We start from the raw sequence: 10,701 nt of genomic DNA on the forward strand, positions 1-10,701 counted from the left end.
CACCTAAGAGGTATTGTCTCTAGGCCCTTAGGCAATGAACAACTTTCGGCATTTCTTTCTCGAAAGCGGCATACCACTTCTCAGCATCATTCAACTTATAGCTTTCATACGAAATAGGGTGTCCATCTTGGAGAAGGATACCCCCCAAAGAAAAGTCTAATGCACTGCTCAATAAGCCTTCCATTTTGGGGATAAGACCAGATAGATAGCTAGGGACATAGCCTTGCGAGATGGAATTCACTCCTACCCGTTTTAGGGTTAGCAGATAGGTTGTTCTCTTGAGTGTTGAATCCTAGCCTTGAAAAATCGGGGCCCTGCCCTCTCATGATAGAGAGGGACATAATTCATAAGTGGTATTATGAATCAGTTATTCATTAAAGGATCAGTGAGAGCTTATGGAACAAGATATATTTATAGGGTAAAACGGTAATTTTGACCCAACTTTAAATACGAATGACCTGTGAAGGATCGACTTACTAATTATGATTTACATGGACAGAAATACATCTATATGAAGGAACTCTTATGCAAGAGTACCTCTAAGCGAAAGCGGATCTTTCTAATTCATTGTGACAGAATTTCCACATATACATTCACACATACAGATATGCATTAAACAACTAAATTACTGGCATGCTCTCATATACATACACAAGAGAACGAGGACTTACCAGTTGAAGACTTTCTTTAGAACAAATCTCACTCTCACACAAATGGACTCCTTGCGCTCTCACTAGAACGTCAGGCAATCGTTCAGCAACACCCCGGTCGTCTACCATGAACGGCTTTGCACGAACAGCAGGAAATGAAGATGACACCACCATTTGGAGCCCTTAGGATTCTCGGAGTGAGAATCCAAAGGGTGGGCTCTGTTCAGATTTGGTAGAGGTGAGGAGGAAAAGAGATCGTGTAGAACAATCAAGTAAGTGGGAGAAAATAACGACTATCGTATAGTCAGGATGCTTGATCGTTTAGGTGAGGTACACGATCGTGTAGGAAAAGCTAGGCGATCATCTATACGATCGTTTAGTAAGGCTCGGGCACTAAGCGATCATTTAGGAAATGGTAAGCGATCGTTTAGAGAATGCGCGTGTAGGTGTGCAATCGTTTAGTAAAGGATGCACTATCGTATAGGCTTTAAATTACTATTGATCGATTGTTAATCACCTCGTGAGCAATTATGCATCTATATTATGCAAAATGAAAACCATTTTCATTTTATTCTTCAGTTACGAAAACCAAATTGAACTTCCCACTAACGCATGATTTCGAAGAAAATGTCAAGAAATTATCTCATAACTATTAAATTAATAAAATAATAAATATAATAATATTATATTCAAACCTATAGTTTGATATTATATATCAACCATAGTGTTTTCTCATCTACTTGATATAAGTCATATTGATATCCAATTTCCTACAAATTAATATATCTCATATATTTAATCAATCATATCATATATAATTAACCAATTCAATTATTCTCAAATTGTATCCAAGCTACCAAGGGGACCTTATGGACCTATGGCTCGAAGCTCCAACCGTACGTGAATAGCTAACTAAACTCTTTAGCCACGAGATCCACCATCCGTTAACTGCCAGACATTCCACTAAAGGTCGACAGCTGAACTCTTCTTATTACATATATATTTTTGTGTCCATCGGATATAACCAATCATGAATACAATAACCCTTCATAGATGCTCGTAAGTACAACTGGGTCAATTTATCGTTTTGTCCCTGTAGTTATATCTCACTCCTTAAGTACCACTGATCCCTCTTAATGAACAAACATAGTTCTACTATGTGTGGACACCTCTCGGGTCATGAGAAGGTGTGTGGCACCACATCGTTCAAGCTTCGGGATCTGCCCTTAAGGGAGCAATCTATTTACTTACCCCTACTTTGGGGAAGGAGTGAATTCTATCTTGTATAGCTGAGTTTCTAGTTCCCAAATCAAATGAATCCCCAAAGTGGTAGGTTTGAGTCGACGATCTAGCCACTCACACCCATGAAAATCAAAGAACCGCCCTTAATTGCAGGAGTTCCCAACTCACTCAGAATTGAGGTCATGTTACCTATGGTCATCTTAGTGAAGTGAAGTCTCTGTCATGAACGACGTTATATAACGAGATGTTAACACTTCGTGGTCAGGTCTTATACAAACTCTTTGTATAGGACGCCCCCACTCGCATGTCCACACACGAATGATTAGGATCAGACCATCTGTGGCAAGTCACAACACTTGTAACTATTCCACAAAGCGGATCGTATCTGTAGTGTTACTAGGATAAGGTTTCCTTCCTATATCCATATACTACAGACCATTTTGGTTATCACTTAAGACATGATTCACTTGTATATCATCACATACATGCTTAAGTTACATAATGACAACCAAGAATTTTAGTATATTGGTTTGTGGTAAAGCAAATAAAACATCCAATGTGTAAAGTCAAAAAGTGAAGTAAATATCATATATTATACATCACAAGCGTTCGTACAAACTGTTTACAAACTACAGGACACAAGAATTTAGGGCATCATCCCCAACTACAGTGAGGAGAGTGCAACTATCGAGCTATAGTGGTATGTCTTGATGGTTAACGAAAAGTAATTAATTCGATTTAAAAAGTTTAACCAATTGATTACAAATCATTGAAGCTCATGATCTGTAGGTCCAATAGGTCCTTCTACTAGCTCATAAATTTGAATAATGAATTGAGCAATTGATTGGATGAATTTTGAATTTAGGGTTATTAATTTGAAATGTTCAAATTCAGTTTAGGGTTTTTCAATTGATTGTATACGATGCGATTAAGATCGTTTAATTTAATCGAAATTAAAACGAGATTGGAGAATCAATTAATATTTAAATTATGATTTAAATATTGATTTTGAATCATATTGGTGGAATTGATGTTTTATTAATTTAATATTAAGACATTAAATTAATTCAATTAGTTTTATTTAAATTAACTAATTTTAAATTAATTATATAAAACTTAATTTTAAATAAATGAAAAAACAATTTTTGAAATTGTTTTTGAGTTAGTGGATTTTTCCCTAAAATTAGAAAAATCCACTCAACTTCATTTATGGTGTTTTATCAACAAAATTCACCATGAGTTCTTCAATTAATACAAAGTAGGAGCTGCCCTGTATGCAGCCACGTTCTAATGCATGAAATCGGGCTATATAATGAAGCTTCATGCATGGAATTTAGAAGAAGACCATGTTCTTTATCTAAATTGTTGTAAAACTAAAACCCTACTATATCCTCACTAGTTCATCTTCAATTCAGCTTGATTAGAGTGTTTCCACCACATATTCCTTCTTGAGTATAGTTGAGAAGATCTTGTTGGTGGTCTATTTGAAGAATCCAGCTCATACTTGTGGAGATTCTGCTGAAATCGCGAAGAGAACCACAAAGGTATTGTCATGTTTAAACCCTCTTTTGAAAACTTCATGAGTTGCATGTTTAAAACTCAAATTAAATGTAGTTTAAGTGCTTATTGATTCTGAATTCTTTCGTTGCATGTTATATTACTCCTTCATGAAGGACAGAATGCACCAATTTGCTGCAAAACAGGGTAGCATTGCAACACTTTACCCAGAGTCGCAACATTCTGGAGATTGACAGAATCGTCCACGCACGCATGCGCGTGCCTTGCGCAACCCAGCGTCGACTTGGCATCAAGTCCCTCGCCCAACGATCCTTCGCTTTTCTTTTTACAATTTAGCGTCGCAATGCTAGTCTTAGTGTCACGATGCTACACCTGCAGATATAAATACTGTTCTTTCGTTTTTAGCTGAGGTAGGGGAGAACGAAAGAAAATTCATTTTTTTTTTATAGAGAGAGCTTAGATCGAAATTAGAGAGAATCTGACCAATTTGTTCTTATCATGAGGGAATTTCTTGTAAAATTGATCATTCTCTAGGAAATTGCTTCATGGATTTCATCATATCTTCAAGGATTTCTTTCAAGATCTCTCAACTCAATGGCTAGGTAATTGTATTTCTTGGGAAATCTTAATTCTAGATTTAATTCTTGAGTTATTTTGTATATTTTCTTGAACTTTCTACATTCTTGAATGTTCTTGGGCTGAATTTGAATAGAAATTAATGGAAGATAATTGATGCTTTGATTCCATTGAATTTTTTTATGTAATTCTTGCTTGGCACTATTGCATAATGGTGAGATAGGTTACAAAATTAAGTTTTCTTGTGTTAATTAGGACTTTTTCCAAATTTAACTCTTGAATTTCTTAATTTAGAACATTCATTCAACCATTCTTGAAATTTACTCTAATGTGTTTCTTGAATGTGATAATCATGATAACCCATGTCTTTAAAGCAATCTAAGAAAAAACATGATAAATGTTATATGGAAGTGTTTTTGACTTAGGTTAGGGCTAATTAATGTCATTCATGTTAATTGGCTATATGGGTCTTTAAGGGTCTTTCCTTATTGGATTATGGAATGTTGAGTTTTCAAGTAATTGTTCAAGAACAATGATAGGATTAAACCTAGTAACAAGATTTTCCAAGAATCTTTTTCTATCAATTCTTTTCTAAAAAAAAAAAAAATAGTAAGATTGAGTTACGAATTGCCTTCATTTTCATTTTAGTTAGTCTTTTTAGGTTCTTTACAAACAAGCCCCCCTGCCTCCAAATTTCTATCCTTTTGAATTCAAAGGTTATTCTCGGCCAATTAATAGAGGTTCCCTTGGGATCAACCTCCTACTTCCACTTCAACTGCATATTAGTTTTAGTAGTTGTTCGAGCATTATAAATTTTATTTGCTTGGGTAAGATAGAATTAACGACACTTATTTTGCATCGATCAAATTGGCGCCATTGCCAGGGAGTCGTGCAATTGGCCTTTTAGAATCTTTGAATTTCTTTTTTTAAAGAAAAAGAAATAAAAACAAAAATAGTTCATTTGATTAAACTTTCCTTTTGTGCATGATCCGCTCCTCTCGGAGTGTGCTTTGTGATTTTGTTGTAAATATTGACCGTGAGGAGAGGAGACTACGAAAGGAAATAATAAGATGAGAAGAAGGAGAATTTGAAGAATTGAGTCAAGAAGAGGAACCAACACAAACAAACACTATAGGTGAAGCAAGGGAGAAAATGTTAAGAGAGCTTGCCGAACTGGATTACACTCAACAACCGTTATGTATAGTATATCCGAAGACTACGATACCTTTTGAATTGAAACCCGATTTAGTTCATCTTTTATCCACTTTCTGAGGTAATCCAGGGGAGGACCCACATAAACACATGAAAGAATTCCATTTGGTATGTGATTGTATGCGCCCACACGGGATAACACAAGAACAACTTAATCTTATGGCCTTTCTCTTCTCCTTGAAGGATGTGGCCAAAAATTAGTTGTACTACTTACCAGCGGGATCGATTACCACGTGGAATGGTCTTAAGAAAAAGTTTTTAGAATATTTTTTCCCTGCATCTAAGGCTAATAATATTAAAAAAGAAATATATGGAATAAAACAATTGGTAGGAGAGTCCTTATATAAGTATTGGGAAAGGTATAAGAAACTTTGTGGTTCCTTTCCCCATCATCAAATTTCTAACCAATACTTTATCCAGTATTTTTATTTAGGATTGCTTCCATCTGAGAGGAGCAATATTTATGTAGCCGTCGATGGAGCTCTAGCTGACAAAACGCTCACTGAAGCTAGTGAGCTAATATCAACCATGGCGGAGAGTTCACAGAATTTTGGATCAAAGACTCTAGAATATGATGTTGTTCAGGCTAAAGAGGTTAGTGAGTTGAAAACTCAAGTATCTAATCTAGTTTCCCTTTTTACTCAAGTTGCTCACCCAAATTAAAACGTGTGGAGCATGTTGTGTGGTTGGACATGCCTTCGAAGCTTGCCCATAAAGTCAACCTCAAGTGAATGCAATAGGAGGTTTCCAAAGGAAGTACGACCCCTATGGGCAAACTTATAACCAAGGATGGCGAGATCATCCCAATTTCAAATGAGGATCTCAAAGGCAATACGAGAACTGGAATCAATCTTCTTCAAGCTCCTCAAGTATGTCTCTCGAGGATGTAGTGAAATCCCTTACTGACCACTATTTGAAATTTCAATAGGAACTCCACAATTTGCAAAAGGACAACATACAACTTCAACAAGAAACCAAACAACTTCAAGACACAAAATCCTTTCAACAAGAGACCAGACAAGGCTTCTCAAACTTCGGCACACAAATTACGCAACTTGAAACTTTGGTAAGCAAGCTTGAAAGTAAATCATCTGGAAAGCTCCCCCCTCAATCGAAACATGCAAATGTAAGTGCAATCAACCGGGGCCATTTTTGACAAGCTTGAAACTTACATCGTTAGTAAGCTTCAAACTTGATCAAAAGAAAATTTGTATATTACTACTGAAATGTAGCAACAATGGTGAGTCCGAGTCGATCTGCAAGGAAGCGTGATTTGTTTCATTAAGTTAATTTTCTAACTAAAGCGGTAAATGAAAGGTTTTATGTGGAAGAGATATATGCATGAAATTAAAATAAAAAGATAAATTTAATCTAGAATAGGAGTCTATCTAATTTCTAGAACAAGATAGAGTTTCCTATGCAATTTTTTTTCATTAGGCATCAATTAATTACACTGAATTTATCAACCCCTCAACCTCTAAAAAAGAGCTATTATTCCTAGTTTAATTTGGGCTCGCTATTGGATTTTACGTGTTTATTTTTCTATTTTGTAGGTATCGAGCAATCAAGAGGTATAATTGGCGATTTGGTGAAGAATAGGGTTAATTTGAAGCAATTTGGAGGTGATTTGAGCATATGGGCTTCAAAAGAGCAGAATTTACGAAAATGCCCTTATCACAGGGTTGCAACACTAGCCTGACGCTACAGGTAGAGTTGCAATGCTTGCCTGATGCTCGCCTAATGCGATAAGGCAGAACGTGTAGCTACAGCGTTGCAATGCTTCGAAATTTGCACAACGCCAGCATTGCAACACTCTTTCTAGTTCGCGACGCTACGATGATTTTTATAAATATCTCCCTTCGTTTTTAGGTCAAAATATGCTAACTTCTGGGGGCTGAATTGATGGAGGCCGAGGTTAAGCTTCATTCTTCTTATTTTCCCTTCAGATTTTAGAATTTTTAGGTTAGTTTTTCTTTTTGTTTTGGGTTGAATCGACGGGTTGGATATGTATCTCGGATTTGTCTACATAGTGACCCTTGCTTGCTAAATGTGACTCAATGGTTAATTATCGAGCATTCGATTTGATTTTCCACCTTTGTGACTAATCTTACTCAAACCTTAAACTCTCAACGGTCTGAAATACCAAAAATATGAAAACCGAAATGAAAAAAATTCCAAACCTAGCCAAACATGCAAGATATGAAAACCAAAATGAAAACAAGGGAAAACCGTATCGGTCGAATGCAAAAAAAGAAAAGAAAAAAGAAAACTAGACCAAAATATGAATGAAGAGACAAATGTTTCTTGATGCAGAGAGTCAAGTGATGCAGTCGTCTAGGGATATAGAATTAGAAGACGAGAAACAATAGTCTGAGTAAACAAGTTGAAGTGGTGAAATAATTTGGTGAAATAATTGCCTTCAAACGTTTTAAGAATTCAAAAGGTTCAACAGGATCATGTATAAAGTAATCGGGTATCAACAACGGCATGGTCTCATCGAGTATGATGGATATAGCACGTGTTGAGTGCCATGCATTGTAACGACCTGACCCTCTAGGACTTAGGTAAGGCCGTTACTAAAATAAATGTATGCATTGAATTTAAAACGACGCTCAGTTATTTGAAATAATTACTAATTAAATAAGAAAAGTTCAAAAGATGTTTATTAAATGCAATTGTTAAAACAGTTAATAGGGTACCCAAAATTCTTAAAGACTAACAAAAGCATATAAGAGAAATAATCCTTAGTAATATATTTTAAACAGTAAAACTAAATATCAAATTTCAAGATGCGGAAGCAAAAAGGTCTAGTCCTAGTGACACGATCATAAATTCCACTGCGCCATCGCCAGTACATCTTTACCTTTTCCTGAAAAAGCAACATAAGAAAGGATAAATATGAAATACTCAGTAAGTAGCCCCACCACTGAGGTCAGGCTAGGCATCTATGTCCTCTAGATACCCGCATATGGCATATAAACACATGAAACAGACAAAAGACTGAGTCCTATCCTATTATAGTTAAGTATGCCCAAAAAAAACTGGTGAATCCCGAAGGAAACACAAACTGGTGAATCCCGAAGGAAACACAAAACTGGTGAATCCCGAAGGAAACACAAACTGGTGAATCCCGAAGGAAACACAAACTGGTGAATCCCGAAGGAAACTTAAACTGGTGAATCCCGAAGGAAACATAAAACTGGTGAATCTCGAAGGAAAAACAAAACTGGTGAATCCTGAAGGAAACACAAAACTGGTGAGCATCTAACTAATCAATGAGGATATTCACACAGTCTCAATGTTCAAAGAATCAACACCGTACAATTCTAAAACATACATGAAATCCTTGGTACCATGGCTCCATCACATACACATAATCCTCAACAACATATTATACAACATTCATGTAAACTTTACATCATAATTCTACAACATACAAGTATGCCTCAACACCAGCAGATCAGACGTCGACATATGAAAACACATACCATCACATACTAATGATCAAGTGCTTAGGTGTGTATTTAAACAATTCAGAACTCGTGCCAGAACATACTTTGATTTAGGTCATACCATCAATCAACATGCTAACAATTTACCATAACATACAGTCACCATGCTAGCATACAACTAAAGCTTGGCCCGTGGGCAGTTCCAGTGGTAAGATTACTTACCTCAAATTTGGTCCCAAATTAACCCAAGTAATTAACCTTCTTACAACTCTTAGAAGACTTTGAATCCACCCTATAACATACATTACAAATATTAGTTTAGCACCCCTAGTCCAAAAATAATAAATCCAAAGTTTTAAACTCATCTTTGGGGTCTAAATCCAATTAACCAAATTAAACCAAATGACCACAAATTTAACTTACCGAAGTCGCGGCTTGGTTCGAGGCCAGTTCCAAAGTTCTATTTATTTGTCCAAACTGAACCTACATCAAAACCAAAGTATAATAACTAAATTTTTAACGATCACCCTTAATCAAAAAGGGAACCAAACCAACTACTCACCCAAAACTTACCAAAATTGATGGAACTCATAATCTTGTCGGTAGCACCCAAAAGACTTTAAAATGCCTCCAAACTTTGTATCTAAAATCCAAAATCACAATTAATCCAGTAATTAGGCCCATAATTGGTTGGTTATTCAAAACCTGAACCACAAATCCTCAAATTCCCAACAAAACTCACCCAAACTAGTAGATCCAACGAGTGGCGACGACATCCTGCTTAACGGTGGTGTCGGAGTGGAGTCGCACAACCTAGGCAGCAGCGACTCGTAACCAGAGGCGGCAAGCTACAGATTCGTGGGTCAGAGAGAGAGGCGAGCGTTTGAAGCTCGCCGTCGAGCGTTGCAACGCTGGTGGGAGTCGGATCCAGCCGACTGAGAAAGGGGCGGTGCCGGGTCGCGAACAACGAGGTGGCGCTTCAGATCTGGATTTTCCGGCTGAGTCGACACGAAGGTAGAGGGCAAGCGGCTGGATTTGGGACTGAGACAGCTAGGACGTGCATCTCAGATCTATGACTCGATGTTGACTTCAGCGGCTGGGAGGAAGCGCCGACAAGACGAGTAGTGCGAAGGAGGGCGAGTGGTGCAAGAGGCAAGCGATGCAGAGGTTGGGTCGGCGGTGGACAACGTGGAAAAGAAAAGTTGGGTGGGTCACCTTTGTGTGAGAATAAGGGGAAGGAAAAAAAGAAAGGAAAAATAATAAATAAAGAAATAAAATAAAATATTTTATTTTATTTCATTATATCTTATTTTACCTTATTTTATTCTCTTCCTNTATTTTATTTTATTTCATTATATCTTATTTTACCTTATTTTATTCTCTTCCTTCCACTTTTAAATCCCTTGTTCCTTTAAAATTTTCAATTAAAAAAAGAATTTAACCAACCCCCTCCCAAAATAAAATTAATTCCTGACATCAATTTCAAATTAAATTTGTGTGACATAAAAATTTCAATTTCCACAATTTCCCTCTGATTAAACAATTAAGACGAATCACCTCTTTCTTTGCGATCAAATCACAATAATTACACTTGAATTTTCAAAATTCCAAAAATTCCCTTTAATACTAGAAAATACTAAAATTACATTAATAACAAAATTCGAGATGTTACATTCTTCCCTCCTTAAAGAACTTTCGTCCTCAAAAGTTCATTCCTGAAAAAGTTCCGGGTACTGCGCCCCCATCTCATCCTCTCATTTCCAAGTAGCCTTCTCGAATTTGTGATTCTGCCACAAAACCTTCATGAGTGCTATTTCTCTATTGCGTAACTTCTTCATCTCTCTGACAAAAAATCTGCCCAGGCCTCTCTTCATAACTCAAGTTGTCATTCAACTGTAAAGGCTCAAAATCCACTATATGGGACAGATTTATCACATACTTTCTCAGCATCGAAATATGGAAGACATCATGGACGGAAGACAGAGTTGGAGGTAATGCCAATCGGTAAGCTACAGGGCCAATTTGCTTTAAGACCTCGAAAGGTCCAACGA

The 10,701-nt window shown here is 36.6% G+C and overlaps 1 long non-coding RNA gene across 1 annotated transcript; it reads right to left on the reverse strand.

Moving 5' to 3' along the window:
* Nucleotides 1-8,833: 8,833 nt before the first annotated feature.
* LOC120068225 lies at nucleotides 8,834-9,506 on the reverse strand. Its single transcript, XR_005479131.1, has 4 exons — nucleotides 9,393-9,506; nucleotides 9,224-9,293; nucleotides 9,074-9,133; nucleotides 8,834-8,942 (listed from the first exon to the last, which is right to left on the reverse strand). It is a non-coding gene; the product is annotated as an uncharacterized LOC120068225 (long non-coding RNA).
* Nucleotides 9,507-10,701: the final 1,195 nt, after the last annotated feature.

The sequence above is a fragment of the Benincasa hispida genome, chromosome 12, assembly GCF_009727055.1.
Source record: "Benincasa hispida cultivar B227 chromosome 12, ASM972705v1, whole genome shotgun sequence".
Taxonomy (NCBI): domain Eukaryota; kingdom Viridiplantae; phylum Streptophyta; class Magnoliopsida; order Cucurbitales; family Cucurbitaceae; genus Benincasa; species Benincasa hispida.